This window comes from Spermophilus citellus (genome assembly GCF_964194105.1).
Source record: "Spermophilus citellus genome assembly, chromosome: 3".
Lineage (NCBI taxonomy): Eukaryota > Metazoa > Chordata > Mammalia > Rodentia > Sciuridae > Spermophilus > Spermophilus citellus.
The window spans coordinates 148313080-148328181 of NC_138184.1; the positions used below are offsets into that span (position 1 = coordinate 148313080).

The 15102-nt window shown below is 37.1% G+C and overlaps 1 protein-coding gene across 2 annotated transcripts in view; it reads right to left on the reverse strand.

Moving 5' to 3' along the window:
• Positions 1 to 15102, reverse strand: part of LOC308643867 (protein FAM221A) — a 330925-nt gene that overhangs the window by 131954 nt on the left and 183869 nt on the right. The window lies entirely within an intron of this gene.

A 15102-nucleotide genomic window follows, 5' to 3' on the forward strand; every position in this document is an offset into this window, starting at 1 on the left:
CAAGTTTAAGTGTAGATTTAGGCTGGCATGGTAGGGTGCACCTGTAATCTGGCAGTTTAAAAGGCTGAGGCAGGAGGATAAGTGTGAGGATCAAGAGTCCAAAACCAGCCTTAGCAACTTAGCAAGGCCCTAAAGCAACTCAGTGAGACCCTATCTAAATAAAATATAAAAAGAGCTGGGGATGTGGCTCAGTGGTTAAGAGTCCCTGGGTTCACCCTGGTACTAAAAGTTTTAAATGGCTTCTCCAAGGGGATGGGGTTGTGGTTCAGTGATAGAGCACTTGCTGACATGTGAGACACTGGGTTCAATTTTCATCACTGCATATAAATAAATGAATAAAACAAAGGTCCATCAACATCTAAAAAAGTCTTCTCCAAGAAAATAAAATTTCAACCAAGATCTAAAGGTGAGGGTTGGGGTTGTGGTTCTATGGTAAAGTGCTTGCCTAGCATGTATGATGCACTGGATTCGATTCTCAGAACCACAAATAAAGGTCCATCAAAAACAAAATATTTTTTTAAAAGATCTGAAAGTGAGCAGAGAGATCTGGATATGTGGGGGAGGAGCAAAGTTAATAGTCTTAAGGTAGTAGCATACCTGGAATGTTAGAGAAAAAATGAGCTGGGTGCTACTGGGGAGGGAGAGGAATGGATGCTTTCAAGAATGTAGAGGTCTGGGGTTGTGGCTCAGTGGTAGTGTGCTCATCTAGCATGAATGAGTCATTGGGTTCTATCCTCAGCACCACATAAAATGTGAAAGATTGTGTCCACCTAAAACTAAAAAAGAATGTAGAGCCAAGTTTTTTTTCTACCAGGGATTGAACCCAAGCACACTTAACCACAATGTCTCTAGCATGTTTGAGACAGGATCTCAATAAATTGCTTGGGGCCTCGCTGAATTGCCGAGGCTGGCTGAACTTTTGATCCTCCTGCCTCAGCCTCCCGAGCTGCTGAGATTGCAAATGTATACCACTACACCCACCAAGACAGATTTTTTTTAGAAAGCAGAAACTGACTGGGCAAGGTGGCATGTGCCTGTAATCCCAGCCACTGGGGAGGCTGAGGCAAGAGAATCACAAATTATATGTCAGCCTAGCAGCTGAGCAGGAGCATTGCAAATTCAAGACCAACCTCAGCAATTAAGTAAGACCCTAAGCAACTTAACAAGACCCTGTCTCAAACAGAGGGCTGGGTATGTTGCTCAGTGGTTAAGCACATCTGGATTCAAGGCCCAGTACAAAAAAGAAAAAAAAAACATTGACAAAAATAAAAAAGGATTGGGAGTATAGTTCAGTGTAAAGTGCCCCTGGGTTCAATCTCTGGTACCAAAAGGGGGAAAAAAATGCTGTCAGTAGTAGTAGTTGTGTGTACAAACGCACACCAACACACACACATGTATAGATGAGATGCTAAGTTTAAAGACTAGATGTATTAGGTTTATGACTACTCAATACAGAAACAGGGTATTTCTGGACTTCCACAATTTGTTACCTGTAGTATTGAAATTTATTTTTGGGGGGCGGGGGGGGAGTACTGGAAATTGAACTCAAGGGTGCTTAACCACTGAGCCACATCCCCAGCCCTTTTTAAGATTTTATTTAGAGACAGGATCTCACTGAGTTGTAAGTACCTCCCTAAGTTGCTGAGGCTTGGCTTTGAATGATCCTCCTACCTCAGCCTCCCTAGTCGCTGAAATTACAGGTATGCGCCACCACAATCAGCTACTATTGAAATTTATTAACTCACTGGAAGATGAGAAAAACTTGTTTCATTTAGTTCACTTAACTGCTTGAACACTGGTTCCTACCTAGTTGGGTCTTTTTTTTTTTTTTTTTTTTTTTTTTTTTTTGTGCCAGGGATTGAATTCCAGGGCATTTAACTACTAAGCCACACCCCCAGCCCTATTTTGTATTTTATTTAGAGACAAGGTCTCACTGAGTTGCTAAGCGCCTAGCCATTGCTGAGGTTGGCTTTGAACTTGTGATCTTCCTATCTCAGCCTTCTGAGCCACTGGAATTACAGGCATGCGCCACTGCACCTGGGCCCTACCTAATTTTTATTTGGATCATGGAGTCCTTAAATCTGGGAAAGCTGCAATCCGTTTTCCAGGAGAAAGTGCACCTATTAAACAATTTTTTGTATACGAGTCATTTGGGTTTTAAATTTTTTTTGTACAAAAAATATACACCAATATTGGTTACCCTGTGGAGTACTAGTCTAGAAAGAGGTTTGGAGAAAACCAATAAAATAACTTAATTCAAGGTTATACCCTTCCGGGGTTAAAAAAAAAAACGCTGCTACCAGCTGGTGTGGTAGTAGATATCTGTAATCCCAGCGTTAGGGAGGCTGAAGCAGGAGGATCTGGAGTTCAAGCCAGCTCAGGAATTTAGCGAGGTGCTAAGCGATTCAGTGAGATCCTGTCTCTAAATAAAAATACAAAATAGTGCTGAGGATATGTCTCAGTAGTTGAATACCCCCTGAGCTCAATCCCTGATACCAAAAACAAAATGACAAGACAAAAAAATTCCTACCAAGTAAATAATAGACGTACCCTATGGACTCAAGAAAAATTTTTTATTTTGTCCAGGGGATTGAACTGGTGGGGGTGGGAGTACTTTACCACTGAGCTACATCCCTTGTCATTTTTGAGACAGGGTCTTGCTAAATTGCTGAAACTGACCACAGATTTTAAATCCTGCTTCCATGTCACTGGGATTACAGATGTAATCTGTAATTACAGTGCCACCAAGCCTGTCAACAACTTGAGAACTTTTGTGCACAAAAACATATTCTTTTGCTGTGATGGCAATTAAAAGTACAGTATTTGTAATATGAAATAAGGTTTTTTTTAAAAATATTTTGCACCTAAAAGGTGTAGATGGACACTACACAATACCTTTATTTTTATATGGTGCTGAGGATTGAACCCAGGCCCCGCCCATGCTAGGTGAGCGTTTTACCACTGAGCCACAATCCCAGCCCCTGAAATAAGGTTTTATTTGAAATATGCTGACCTCTTTTTTTTTTTTTAAAGAGAGAGTGAGAGAGGAGAGAGAGAGAGAGAGAATTTTTTTTTTAATATTTATTTTTTAGTTCTCGGCGGACACAACATCTTTGTTGGTATGTGGTGCTGAGGATGGAACCCTGGCCGCACGCATGCCAGGCGAGCACGCTACTGCTTGAGCCACACCTCCAGCCCCATATGCTGACCTCTGATATCAAACATTGGGTTAATTTGAGGGCATGAATTTTTTTTCTTACCCAACTGATTTGAAATTAAATGGTCAAAATTAGTACCTTTTTCTAAACTTTGAATTCAGATATTGATATTAAAAGGTCACATGAAAGATAACTCCATCAATGGGAATAATGAATACAGAAAAAAAGGGTCTAAGTAGCTTCCAGAAATTTAACACAACAAAAATGGAATAAAAGCCTGCCAGTTTATACTCCAACCATATATTAAACAGATGGAGGCTTTTTTTTTAAACAAGAGTAAATTATCTAAAAATAAAGAAACACAAATATTCTGAGTTTCTACCACAAAATGATTTCAAAATGAATTTAAGGTAATTTTTAAACATAACTGAACAGTAAAAATACTCATGAAACATGGAAAATAGGTGACAGGTTAGTACAAAACAATGTTTAAGTATTCACAGGCTTCTGTAATGAGTAGTCCAAGTACATCTCCCCATGGTCTAACCCAGGAATAAGGGTTCATGTGTGCAATATTCACAACTAATACTGCTTATTTATGCATAAATTTGAGAAACTCCTTTGATACAGGGAGTGTACTATATGTTGCCTGTTAAATGACAATGTAGTACTTTGGTAAATTGACATACCCTTGGGAAAATGATCAGTGTGGGTCTAAGTAGACCTATCCTACTTTCCCCTAAGGGAAACAAGCATGGACACTGGTACAAGCCACCAGATTTAGAATATAGAGAGTATGGCTACAATTACTGGTTAATTTGGGAAAATTTGAAGTATAAATATAAGGAGAAATTGGAAGGTAGTGTTTATTGGATATAGAATTTCAGTTGGAGATGAAAAAGTGCTAGAGGTGGTTGGTGGTGATAATTGTGCAATGATATGAATATACTGAATGCCACAGAACTATATTACAAATTATTTCAATGGTATTTCGAAGTATGTGTAGCCAAAAAATGAAACAAAGATCCACAAATAACTAGTCTGGCACCACATAACTATTTCTCTGATATATTCTGCAACATGGAAGTTGCAAAATGAAGAATCAACCAAGTAACTTGCTTGCCTTGTGACTTAAGTCTGTGAGGTCTAGAACGGTGCCTGACATGGAACAGGTAATTGTATGAATCAGTAAATGAATGAGGATACTACCACTGGGAAATGATTAGTAGGACCCATTCACACACAAATTCCCAGTGAGAAAGTTCCAGCCTATTAAAGTAACAAGGTGGGCTGGGGATGTGGCTCAAGCGGTAGCGCGCTCATCTGGCATGCGTGCGGCCCGGGTTCGATCCTCAGCATCACATACAAACAAAGATGTTGTGTCCGCGGAGAACTAAGAAAAAATAAATAAATATTTAAAAATTCTCTCTCTCTCTGTCCCTCTCTCTCTCTCACTCTCTCTTAAAAAAAAAATTAAAAAAAAATAAAGTAACAAGGTAAGCTGAAGTATAAAGTGAGTATGACAAAAGCTACCTATGTTGAAAATATATTCAGTTGTGATGATCCTAAGAAAGTGTTAGGGATCATTTTCAATTATCTGATGACTAAGGGAAGATGGCAATTTAACATAATTGTAAAAGTGTTGGTTCTTAAATCACCTTGAACATTCACTTATATGGAAAACTGGGATCCCTGATAATATTAGGTTAGTGAGGCATTCTCTGTTATTCACAAGAAAACCTTGTGCAGAGAGATCACAATGGAAAATGTTCTTTCTCTGAAACCTAAAAAGGAACATGAATTTATTTTCAAGTACTATATAACTTAATTAATTACCAGTATATTAAAATTCATTATTTTTGACTACTAACAAATTTATCATCTTAATAACATAGGCAAAGATACCTAACTTTGTAAAGGCATACACATATTTGTAATCAATAAAACTTCAAAATTTTAATTACAGTGTGTATGCTCTGGTTTCTCTTAATTCACTCAAAGTCAGTTCTCTTCCTCCACCCTGTTTTGTTTTGTTTTTGTTTCATTTTTATTTTTGGTACTGAGGATAGAACCCAAGGCTTGACACATGCTAGCATTCAGCTATATCTCCAACCCCTAAATGTTTGTTTTTTCCTTTGACACAGTGTCTTGTTACATTACATTGTCTGTCTTCAAACTTATGGGCTCAAGTGATAAATACTATTTTTTAGTACTGTAAATTTTCAAAATGCAAGAATAAATACTTTTTTTGACTTGTAAACATGAACCCCAAAATAATTTGGGATAAGGGTATTAGGGCTTGAACTCGGGATCATTTTACCACTGAGCTACATCCCCAACCCTTTTATTTTTATTATATTACTTATTTATTCTAATTTGTTATACATGATGGCAGAATGCAATCCATTTCATATTACACATATAGAGCACAATTTTTCAAGTCACTGATTGTATACCCAACCCTTTTTTATTTTGAGAAAGGGTCTCACTAAATTGCTGAGTCTGGCCTCAAATTTGTGATCCTCCTGCCTCAACTTGTGTAGCTAAGATTACAGAGCCACCACATTCAGCTTATGTATACATTTGATCAGTTCCAATGAGAATGCTGTTTATCAAGGAGTATAACCTGAAGTTCAAATAAAGTTTCAGACTTAGAAAACTATCTTAGTCCACATTTGGCATATTCACTTAGAAAAATATAGAACAGGAGGCCGATGCCAAGCATTCCCTACAGCAATACAACTGAGATATAAAGAAATGAGACCTATATGGAACAAGAGCAGGATTCCCCTGGCTTTGAAAGTGTTTGTTAGATCCTGTACCCATAGGCCTAGCTTCCAAAGTTCTGGAAAGCCATGCCTGATTATGTGACTACATTTGGAAGCTTCAAAGTATGATGTCTCCATCAAATATTTCCATTTTCTTCTAGTTAAAATGCAACTTGCAAGTCATATATTTTTTGTTATCATCAACAGTGTAGTAACAATTGACATCATCAGGGTGCCAGAGAACTAGCTAGAAATCTGGTGAAATGCCAAATTCTCATGCAGAAGGGGAAAGATTTTGTTAATCATTAATCATACTAATCCTTACAAAAGTGGATTTTTTTTGGGGGGGGGGTGCTAGGGATTGAACCCAGGGCCTTATGCATGCAAGGCAAGCACTCTGAGCTATATCCAACTGAGCTATATCCCCAGCTGCCACGAAAGTGTATTTTAAGGTGTGTTGGATGAAATTGTTCCAAAGATTACATGAAAGAATGTATGTAGGAATTAATAAGGAGGCATGTCTATAGGAATAAGTAAGAAATGTAAGAGGAATAGGATAGAGTCTAGAATTAATAGAAGTATCTATAAATTTTTTTTACATACCTTTATTTTTATTTGGTGCTTAGGATCGAACCCAGTGCCTCATACATGCCAGGCAAGAGCTCTATCATTGAGCTACAACCCCAGCCCTCTATGAAAATTTACATGATAAAGACAGAATTTCATTTTGGTGAGAAATGGACAAACCAATAAAATATATTTGTACAACTGAGTTAGATGAATACTCAGTACAATAGAACAATAAGGGGCTGGGGATGTGGCTCAAGCGGTAGCGTGCTCGCCTGGCATGTGTGCGGCCTGGGTTCAATCCTCAGCACCACATACAAAGATGTTGTGTCCACCGAGAACTAAAAAATAAATATTTTTTTTTTATCTTTTTTTTTCTTTTTTTTTTTTATTGGTTGTTCACAACTTTACAAAGCTCTTGACATATCATACTTCATACATTAGATTGAACTAAAAAATAAATATTAAAAAATTCTCTCTCTCTCTCTCTCTTAAAAAAAATAGAACAATAAAAATTTCAAATAGATTAAATAGGTGTAAAAAACCTATAAGTCACGATTTTATAACCCTGATAGTTGATTAAGGCAAGACTGAAAAGTAGGTACAAAACTATAGGTTAAAGTTTCAGAAATAACAAGATACATACAAAACAAAAAATCCCTGAATTTGGCAATTCTCCTGCCTCAGCATCCTGAGTCACTGGGATTGCAGGCCTGTATTACTATACCCGAAATATATCATTTTAAAGTATAATATTGTGGGTTGGGGTTGTGGCTCAGCGGTAGAGCGCTCCCCTTGCATGTGCAAGGCCCTGGGTTCAATCCTCAGCACCACATATAAATAAATAAATAAATAAATAAATAAAATAAAGGTATTATGTACAACTACAACTAAAAAATAAATTTAAAAAAATAAAGTATAAAATTGTAGCTGGGTGTGGTAGTACACCCTCATAATTTCAGCTATTTAGGAGGCTAAAGCAGGAGGATGTCAAGTTTGAGGCCAGCCTGGGTAACATATCAAGACCCTGTCTCAAAATTAAAAATTAAAAAGGCTGGGGATATAGTTCAGGGGTACTCAGTATAGAGTACTGTTGATTTCAATCACCAATACCATAAAATAAGACAGTGTAGCATGAGGGTTTTTTGTTTGCTTGTTTTGCTTTTTAATTTTTTGATAAGTTTTGATGAAATGTATACAGTCAGGATTTACATTATTTAAAAATGTACTTTAGCAAAGAAAGCAGAGTCAGGCATGGTAGCATATGCCTGTAATCCCAGCAAGTCAGGAGGCTGACACAGGAGAATCACAAGTTTGAGGCCAGCCTCAGCAATTTAGTGAGAACTTGTCTCAAAATAAAAAGGTCTGGGGACGTGGCTCAGTGGTTAAGCACTCCTGATATACTACTACTACTACTAATAGTAACAGTAATAATTAATAATAATAATAATTTAGCCAGGCACAGTGATGCAAGGCTGTAGTCCTGGCTGCTAGGGAGGCTGAATCACTTGAGTCCAGGAGTTTGACACCAGCCTGGGAAATATAGTGAGATCCCATTTCAAACACAAAACAGCCACACACGGTGGCACATGCCTGTAATCTCAGTGGCCCAGGAGGCTGAGTCAGGAGGATTGAGAGTTTCAAAGCCAGCTTCAGCAATTTAGTGAGGCGTCAAACAACTCAGTGAGTTGTCTCCCATTAAAAAAAAAAAAAAAAATAGTACATGTACTTTCAATCTTGAGATGTTTTAAGGAGGAAAAAAAAGTCCTTTAAGTGGTACACAATGAACTTTCTGTGCCCCTAACCACCAATTCCTTTAGGACATGATGAACCAAGTAACCTCTGGTTGACAAAAATGGATAAATAAAAACTAAAAATAATTTAAAATTAAGTTTTTGATAGAATTGTTTTTTGAAAGCACATTAACATTTTAATATCAATTACCTCAGTAGATATGTTCAAAAGGATTTAGATAAATCCCTAAACCAAAGTTTTAAAATAGGGCATTAGAGAAAGCTAAGAGTGGGGGCTGGGGTTGTGGTTCAGTGGTAGAGCGCTTGCCTAGCACGTGTGAGGTCCTGGGTTCGATCCTTGGCACCAAATAAAAATAAATAAATAGAGATATTGTGTCCAACTAAAAAATAAATATTAAAAAAAAGAGAAAGCTAACAGTATATTGGGTACATCTCTGACATCTTTTTTTTTTTTTTTTTTTTTTTAATTTTTTTTTTAATATTTATTTATTTATTTTTAGTTCTCGGCGGACACAACATCTTTGTTGGTATGTGGTGCTGAGGATCGAACCCGGGCCGCACGCATGCCAGGCGAGCGCGCTACCGCTTGAGCCACATCCCCAGCCCATCTCTCTGACATCTTTAAAGATAAACGTGGGGCTGGGGATGTGGCTCAAGCGGTAGCGTGCTCGCCTGGCATGCGTGCGGCCCGGGTTCGATCCTCAGCACCACATACCAACAAAGATGTTGTGTCCGCCGAGAACTAAAAAATAATAAATATTAAAAAAAAAAAAAAAAAAAGATAAACGTGAATGTCATTTATGCACTGGCCTCTTCCTAAGGGGTGGTAAAGGACCACATCTTATCTATTTCTATCCTCTACTGGACCCTAAACCATTTTTGTCAACCAGAGGTTATTTGGTTTATTGATATCTGTTGAATGAAAAAGTAAACACTGGGGCTGGGGATGTGGCTCAAGCAGTAGCATGCTCGCCTGGCATGCGTACGGCCCGGTTTGATCCTCAGCACCACATACAAACAAAGATGTGTCTGCCAAAAAACTAGAAAAATAAACATTAAAATTCTCTCTCTCTCTCCTTCTCTCTCTCTAATTAAAAAAAAAAAAAAAAAAATTTAACGTGGCTACATTTCCAGGCTGGGTTGTGGCTCTGTGGTAGAGAGCTCACCTAGCATGCACAAGGCATTAGGTTTGATCCTCAGCACCACATAAATGTAAAATAGATATTGTGTCCACCTAAAACTAAAAAATAAATAAATAAACATGGCTACATTTTCAGAAAAAAAAAAAGAAAAAGTAAACACTCCTTCACCATTTTTTTTTTTTTTTTTTTAGTACCAGGGATTGAACTCAGTGGCACTTGACCACAGAGCCACATCCCTAGCCCTATTTTGTATTTTATTAGAGACAGGGTCTCACTCAGTTGGCTTAGCACCTCATTAAATCGCTGAGGGTAATTTTGAACTCAAGATCCTTCTGCCTTCACCTCCCTAGCCACTGGCATTACAGGCGTTCGCCACTGCACCTGGCCCATCACCAATTTTTTAAAAAACATTTTCAGTTGTATATGGACACAATACCTTTATTTTGTTTATTTAGGTTTTTTTTTGTGTGTGTGGTGTTGGGAATTGAACCCAGTGCCTCACACATGCTAGGCAAATGTGCTACCACTGAGCCATGACCCCAGCCCACCAAATATTTTTTTAAATAACTTTATTTATTTATTTATTTATTTATTTATTTATTTATATGTGGTGCCGAGGATCACACCCAGTGCCTCACACTTGCAAGGCAAGCACTTCAACATTGAGCTACACCCCCAACCCTCACCAAATGTTTTTTGATGACACGTAACAGAAAGGATTGCTGACTTGAAACAAATCCAGTTCAAATGATACCCAACACATAAATCTTTACAGAAAAATGTGTTTGCTATAGTCATTTTCAGAATCTAGAGATTTAAATCAATCTTTTTTGTTAGGTAACCACACAGTGAAACCTTATGACATACTATATTTGGAATATTTGACACTGTCCATCAGGAAATAAGAAACATTTAAAATGAAGGATCCCATAAAAAGCAAAGCTATATTTTACTATCTGAAAATTTATAGCTCTCTCTGTGTGTGTGTGTGTGTGTGTGTGTGTGTGTGTGTGTGTGTTTTACTGGAGATTGAACCCAGAGGTGCTCTACCACTGAGCTACATGCTCAATCCTTTTTTTATTTTTAGACAGGGTCTCAACTAGCCTTGAATTTACTATCCTTTTGCCTTAGTTTCCCAAATTGCCAGGAGTACAAGCATGCATCACTACACCTGGCTTCTGTTCTTATTTCTTAAAAGTTAGTCTACATATGAAATGATAAAAGTTTATGATGTTCTATGTGACAGGACTGTATAATATAGCTGCTTTATGACCAAAGACTTTACATCATTACCTTTTGAAAACTAAAACCATAAAGTCTCAAGATATTTTGGTTTGGAAAAATTGATCTACAGTCTCAATCCCCAAAATATTTATCTTTTCTCTCCCCTTCTTTTTAAAAATATTTTTTAGATGTATAGACCTTTATTTTATTCATTTATATGTGGTGCTGAGAATCAAACCCAGTGCCTCACACATGCTAGGCAAGCGCTTTACCACTGAGCCACAGCCTCAGCTCCTCCTCCTCCTCTTCTTCCTCCTCTTTCTTTCTTCTTCTCCTCCTCCTCTTCCTTTTATTGAACATCTATTGAAAACTTGCATGCAGAGAAGGCTGGGTGTTAAATGATACCACAAATTCTTTCAACAAATATTTATTGAGTGGGCACGGTTGCACAAGCCTGTAATCACAGCAACTCAAGAGGCTAAGGCAGGAGCACAGAGTTCAAAGCCAGCCTCCATAATGGTGAAGCACTAAGCAACTCAGTGAGACGCTGTCTCTAAATAAAATACAAAATAGGGCTGGGGATGTGTCTCAGTGATTAAGTGCCCCTGAGTTCAATACCCAGTACCAAAAAAAGAAAAAAAATGAGTATATACCATGTGCCTAACATAATTTATTGGGAAATTAGAAGTCAAAAACAGACAAGCCAGATGCCGTAGCACACACCTATAATCCCAGTGGCTGGGGAGGCTGAGGCAGGAGGATTGCTAGTTCAAAGCCAGCCTCAGCAAAAAGTGAGGAGCTAAGCAACTCAGCAAGATCCCATCTCTAATAAAAATACAAAATAGGGCCAGGGAACCACTGAGCCAGTGGATGAGTGTCTCTGAGTTCAATCCCCAGTACCAAAACCAAAACAAAACAAAACAAAAAACATAGACAAAAAAAGGCTTGCCCTCACAGAATTCACTTATATGCCCAAATGAATCAGACCTTCCTAATCAGGAAGATATCATACATGAGATGCATTAATTTTTTTAAAAAATAATAAATGTTTTGTAATATAAAAACGAAATTCTAGGTCAAATACACTTTAAAATTCTGAAATCAAGCAAGGCATAGTGGTGCATGCCTGTAATCCCAGTAACTCAGGGTTTTCAGGCAGGAGGATTGAAAATTTGAGTCTAACCTGGACAATTTAGTGAGACCTGTCTCAAAATTAAAAACAAACAAAAAAAGGACTAGGGATGTAGTTCAGTGGTAAAGCATCCCTGGGTTCAATCCCCAGCACCAACCAACAAACAAACTAATAAGAGAGAAAGACTGGGTATTGTAGCTCATTGATAGAGGGCCCCTGGGTTCTATCCCCAGAATAAAAAAAGGAAAAAAAATCAGAAGTCAGAGGATAGGAAAATTATTTCTATTTTGAGGATAAGAGCCTTCATGGGAAATGATGACTCGAATTGAGCCCAGCCTGTAAGTATAGTCTGAACCATGCAACACTTGATGTCATTTTTAGTTCATTATGTTAAAAAAAAAGTGAAAAAATAGATGAGTTTAAACTTTGAAGTAAACAACATGTCTGCATTTGAATGTTACCTACATGTAAGATTTTCTTTTTTCTTTTTTTTTTTTAAACATTTTTTTTAGAGAGAGAGAGAGAGAGAGAGAGAGAGAGAGAGAGAGAGAGAGAGAAGTTTTTTTAATATTTATTTTTTAGTATCGGCAGACACAACATCTTTGTTTGTATGTGGTGCTGAGGATCGAACCCGGGCCGCACGCATGCCAGGCGAGCGTGCTACCGCTTGAGCCACATCTCCAGCCCCAAGATTTTCAATATGAAAAACATAACAGCTCAGAAATTAAAATGACAAATAAATGCAAATTTGACTGTCTTTCTTGTTTTCAAAACACAATTAATTCTGTTTTTAGAGCAGAATGACATTTCTCCTTAAAAATAGAAATTTGAAGTGGAATTAAGTTTTATGGAATAAAAAATCTTTTATTTTATATTTACTTTTCTAGTAGTTTTACAAGTATTTCGGGCTATAAATTAAACCAAACAAATTTTTCTGCTAAATTATCCTTGAGGGTCTTTGTTTACTTTCACATAATAAAATTTACATTAACGAAATATCCTTTCAATGTGCCTGGACTCTGAAAATTTTTGTGCCTGTAAAAATGTGAAATATCATAGGTGAAACTAGCAGCTTAAATTTCAATGAATTGCATTTTTTGTTTTTGCTTTACATTATTAAAAATAAGCAAGAAATAAAAAATGGTTTCTCAATTGCTCCGCTTTCTCCATTAAGCTTCTCTGCTCATCATTTCGTGAGAATGAATTAAATAGATAAAATGCACATGAGAACTCACAATCACAGGGTATTGAGGGCTGAGTTCTATATCTGTACTTATTTCAAAATTTTAAAATAAAGTTTCATCTGCAGGATCTCCCCCAAGCCACAGACCTGCAATTTCCATTATTTTTGTTAGTTTTTCAAGTACACCACTGCTAAAGCTATTTTGAAAGGAGCAACTGTGTTGGAATTCTTTAATTTTGTGGTAAAATCCCTGTTTCTTAAATGTTGCTCAAATGAACATTTCAATTCTACATAAAGGGGAAAAGTCCAAGCCTTTTAGTCCAAGTCTCCTTTAGTTTGGTTAGAATACCTTCCAATTGCTCTTAATAGGTTCTAATTTTTCTTCCATCTATAATATATTTCTTTTTTTTTTTTTTTGGTAGGGGTGCTGGAGATTGAACTCAGGGGCACTCGACCACTGAGCCACACCCCAAACCCTATTTTGTATTTTATTTAGAGATGGGGTCTTACTGAGTTGCTTAGCACCTCACTTTTGCTGAGGCTGGCTTTGAACTCGCCATCCTCTTGCCTCAGCTTACTGAGCTGCTGGGATTACAGGTGTGCACCACCGTGCCTGGCTATAATATATTTCTATAAAATTAAAATATCCAAATAGATACATTTTTCAGAAATCTAAAAGAAGCAGTTAGAAAGCTAATTTTAAAAACCAAATAAATTATTTTAAACATTCGCAACGACGAGTCACCTAGTAATTTGACCTTTGACTCATGACTTTTGAAATTTTGATGATTTTGTTTTTCATTTTCTTATATTCTAAAATCTGTATTATGATAATAATTCTTGTCCAATTACAGACAAAACACAGGGATTGATTCTAACAGAAGGAAACCTTTTATGAAAATGAGCTATTTTACTTGGAGAGTAGAACAAATTTCTTAAGTTTATGGTCGGGACGTTGGCTTGTGTGAATGGTAGGCATCAGCAAAGGATTCCTTCACAGGGAGTTTTTGTTTTTTCATTGTGCTTTCCTCACACACAGTTACTTAGCTGTGGTATTTGATTAAGCTTTTCTTTCCTCTCTATCCCTCCTTGCATTATTTTCCAGTGTCAAACTGTAATCCCTTCCTCCTTGCATTTAGCAGAATGTTCTATAAAAGAAAGAAAAGAAGCTCCATGGAGCAAGCCAGGTGATTGAAGAGACATTTCGGCTTTCTCATTTATTTGAAAGAAGTGGGGGAAAATGCCATTCAGTTGAACTTACTAGAAGATTCTGGCTGCTGGTTTTACCTATCATATTTAAAAATTTTATAGGAACTAAAATTTTCAGAATCTATGTAGTGAGAACTTTCTAGAAAGTTGATTTAAGGTGAAGTGGTCCAATAACTTCACTGGATCCCCAGTCTTATTTCTTTTGCTGAAAACTAAATTCCACAAATATTTGTCAAAGGCTACTCAGTGCCCTTGCGTTGTGAAAAAGGTAAAGAATGGTATAAGTTTAACTTTTCTTTACAGTTGAGGGTCACAGCAGAGTCAGCTATGCACAGAAGGAGGCACCACATGACATGCACAGTTCAGGAAGACCAACCAATATATAGGTAAATACACTTATGGAGGAGCACGTTTAATTTAAAGGCACAGTTGGGGACTTTGAGCCCATGAAATCTTGTTCTATATTTTAGTTTATATCTAGGTAGGGGTAAGAAGTGAGGGGTGGTGATGACTAGTGATCACATTCCATAAGAAGACTGGGTGTAGCTTGAACTTCTGTAAGGTGTCCCTTCTCTCCAGGAGACAGAAGCAGAACAAAGAGTTTAAAATGGACTATGTGAATATATACATATACTCAGTATCCCCTACCACTCTAAAAATTTCACTAAAGCAAAGATTAAATTCAACTCCAGTGATATTAATCAGAAGTAAATCTGAACTCAGCATGATTTCCAGGTGAACCCATTTCAAATAAGGTGATTCTTATCTTATGGAATGATTATTAGAGATCGACCAGACACCCATTTTACAGTTGAGAAATTGAGGCTAGGAAGGTAAATACTGGTAGATTTACTGCAGGTTTAGTAGCAGGGCTGAGATGTGTTTATCACTGAATGACATTATATAACGACCCTAAATGAGAGAAAGTAACAGCATTTCTTTCTCCTAATTTTGATGATAAGAAA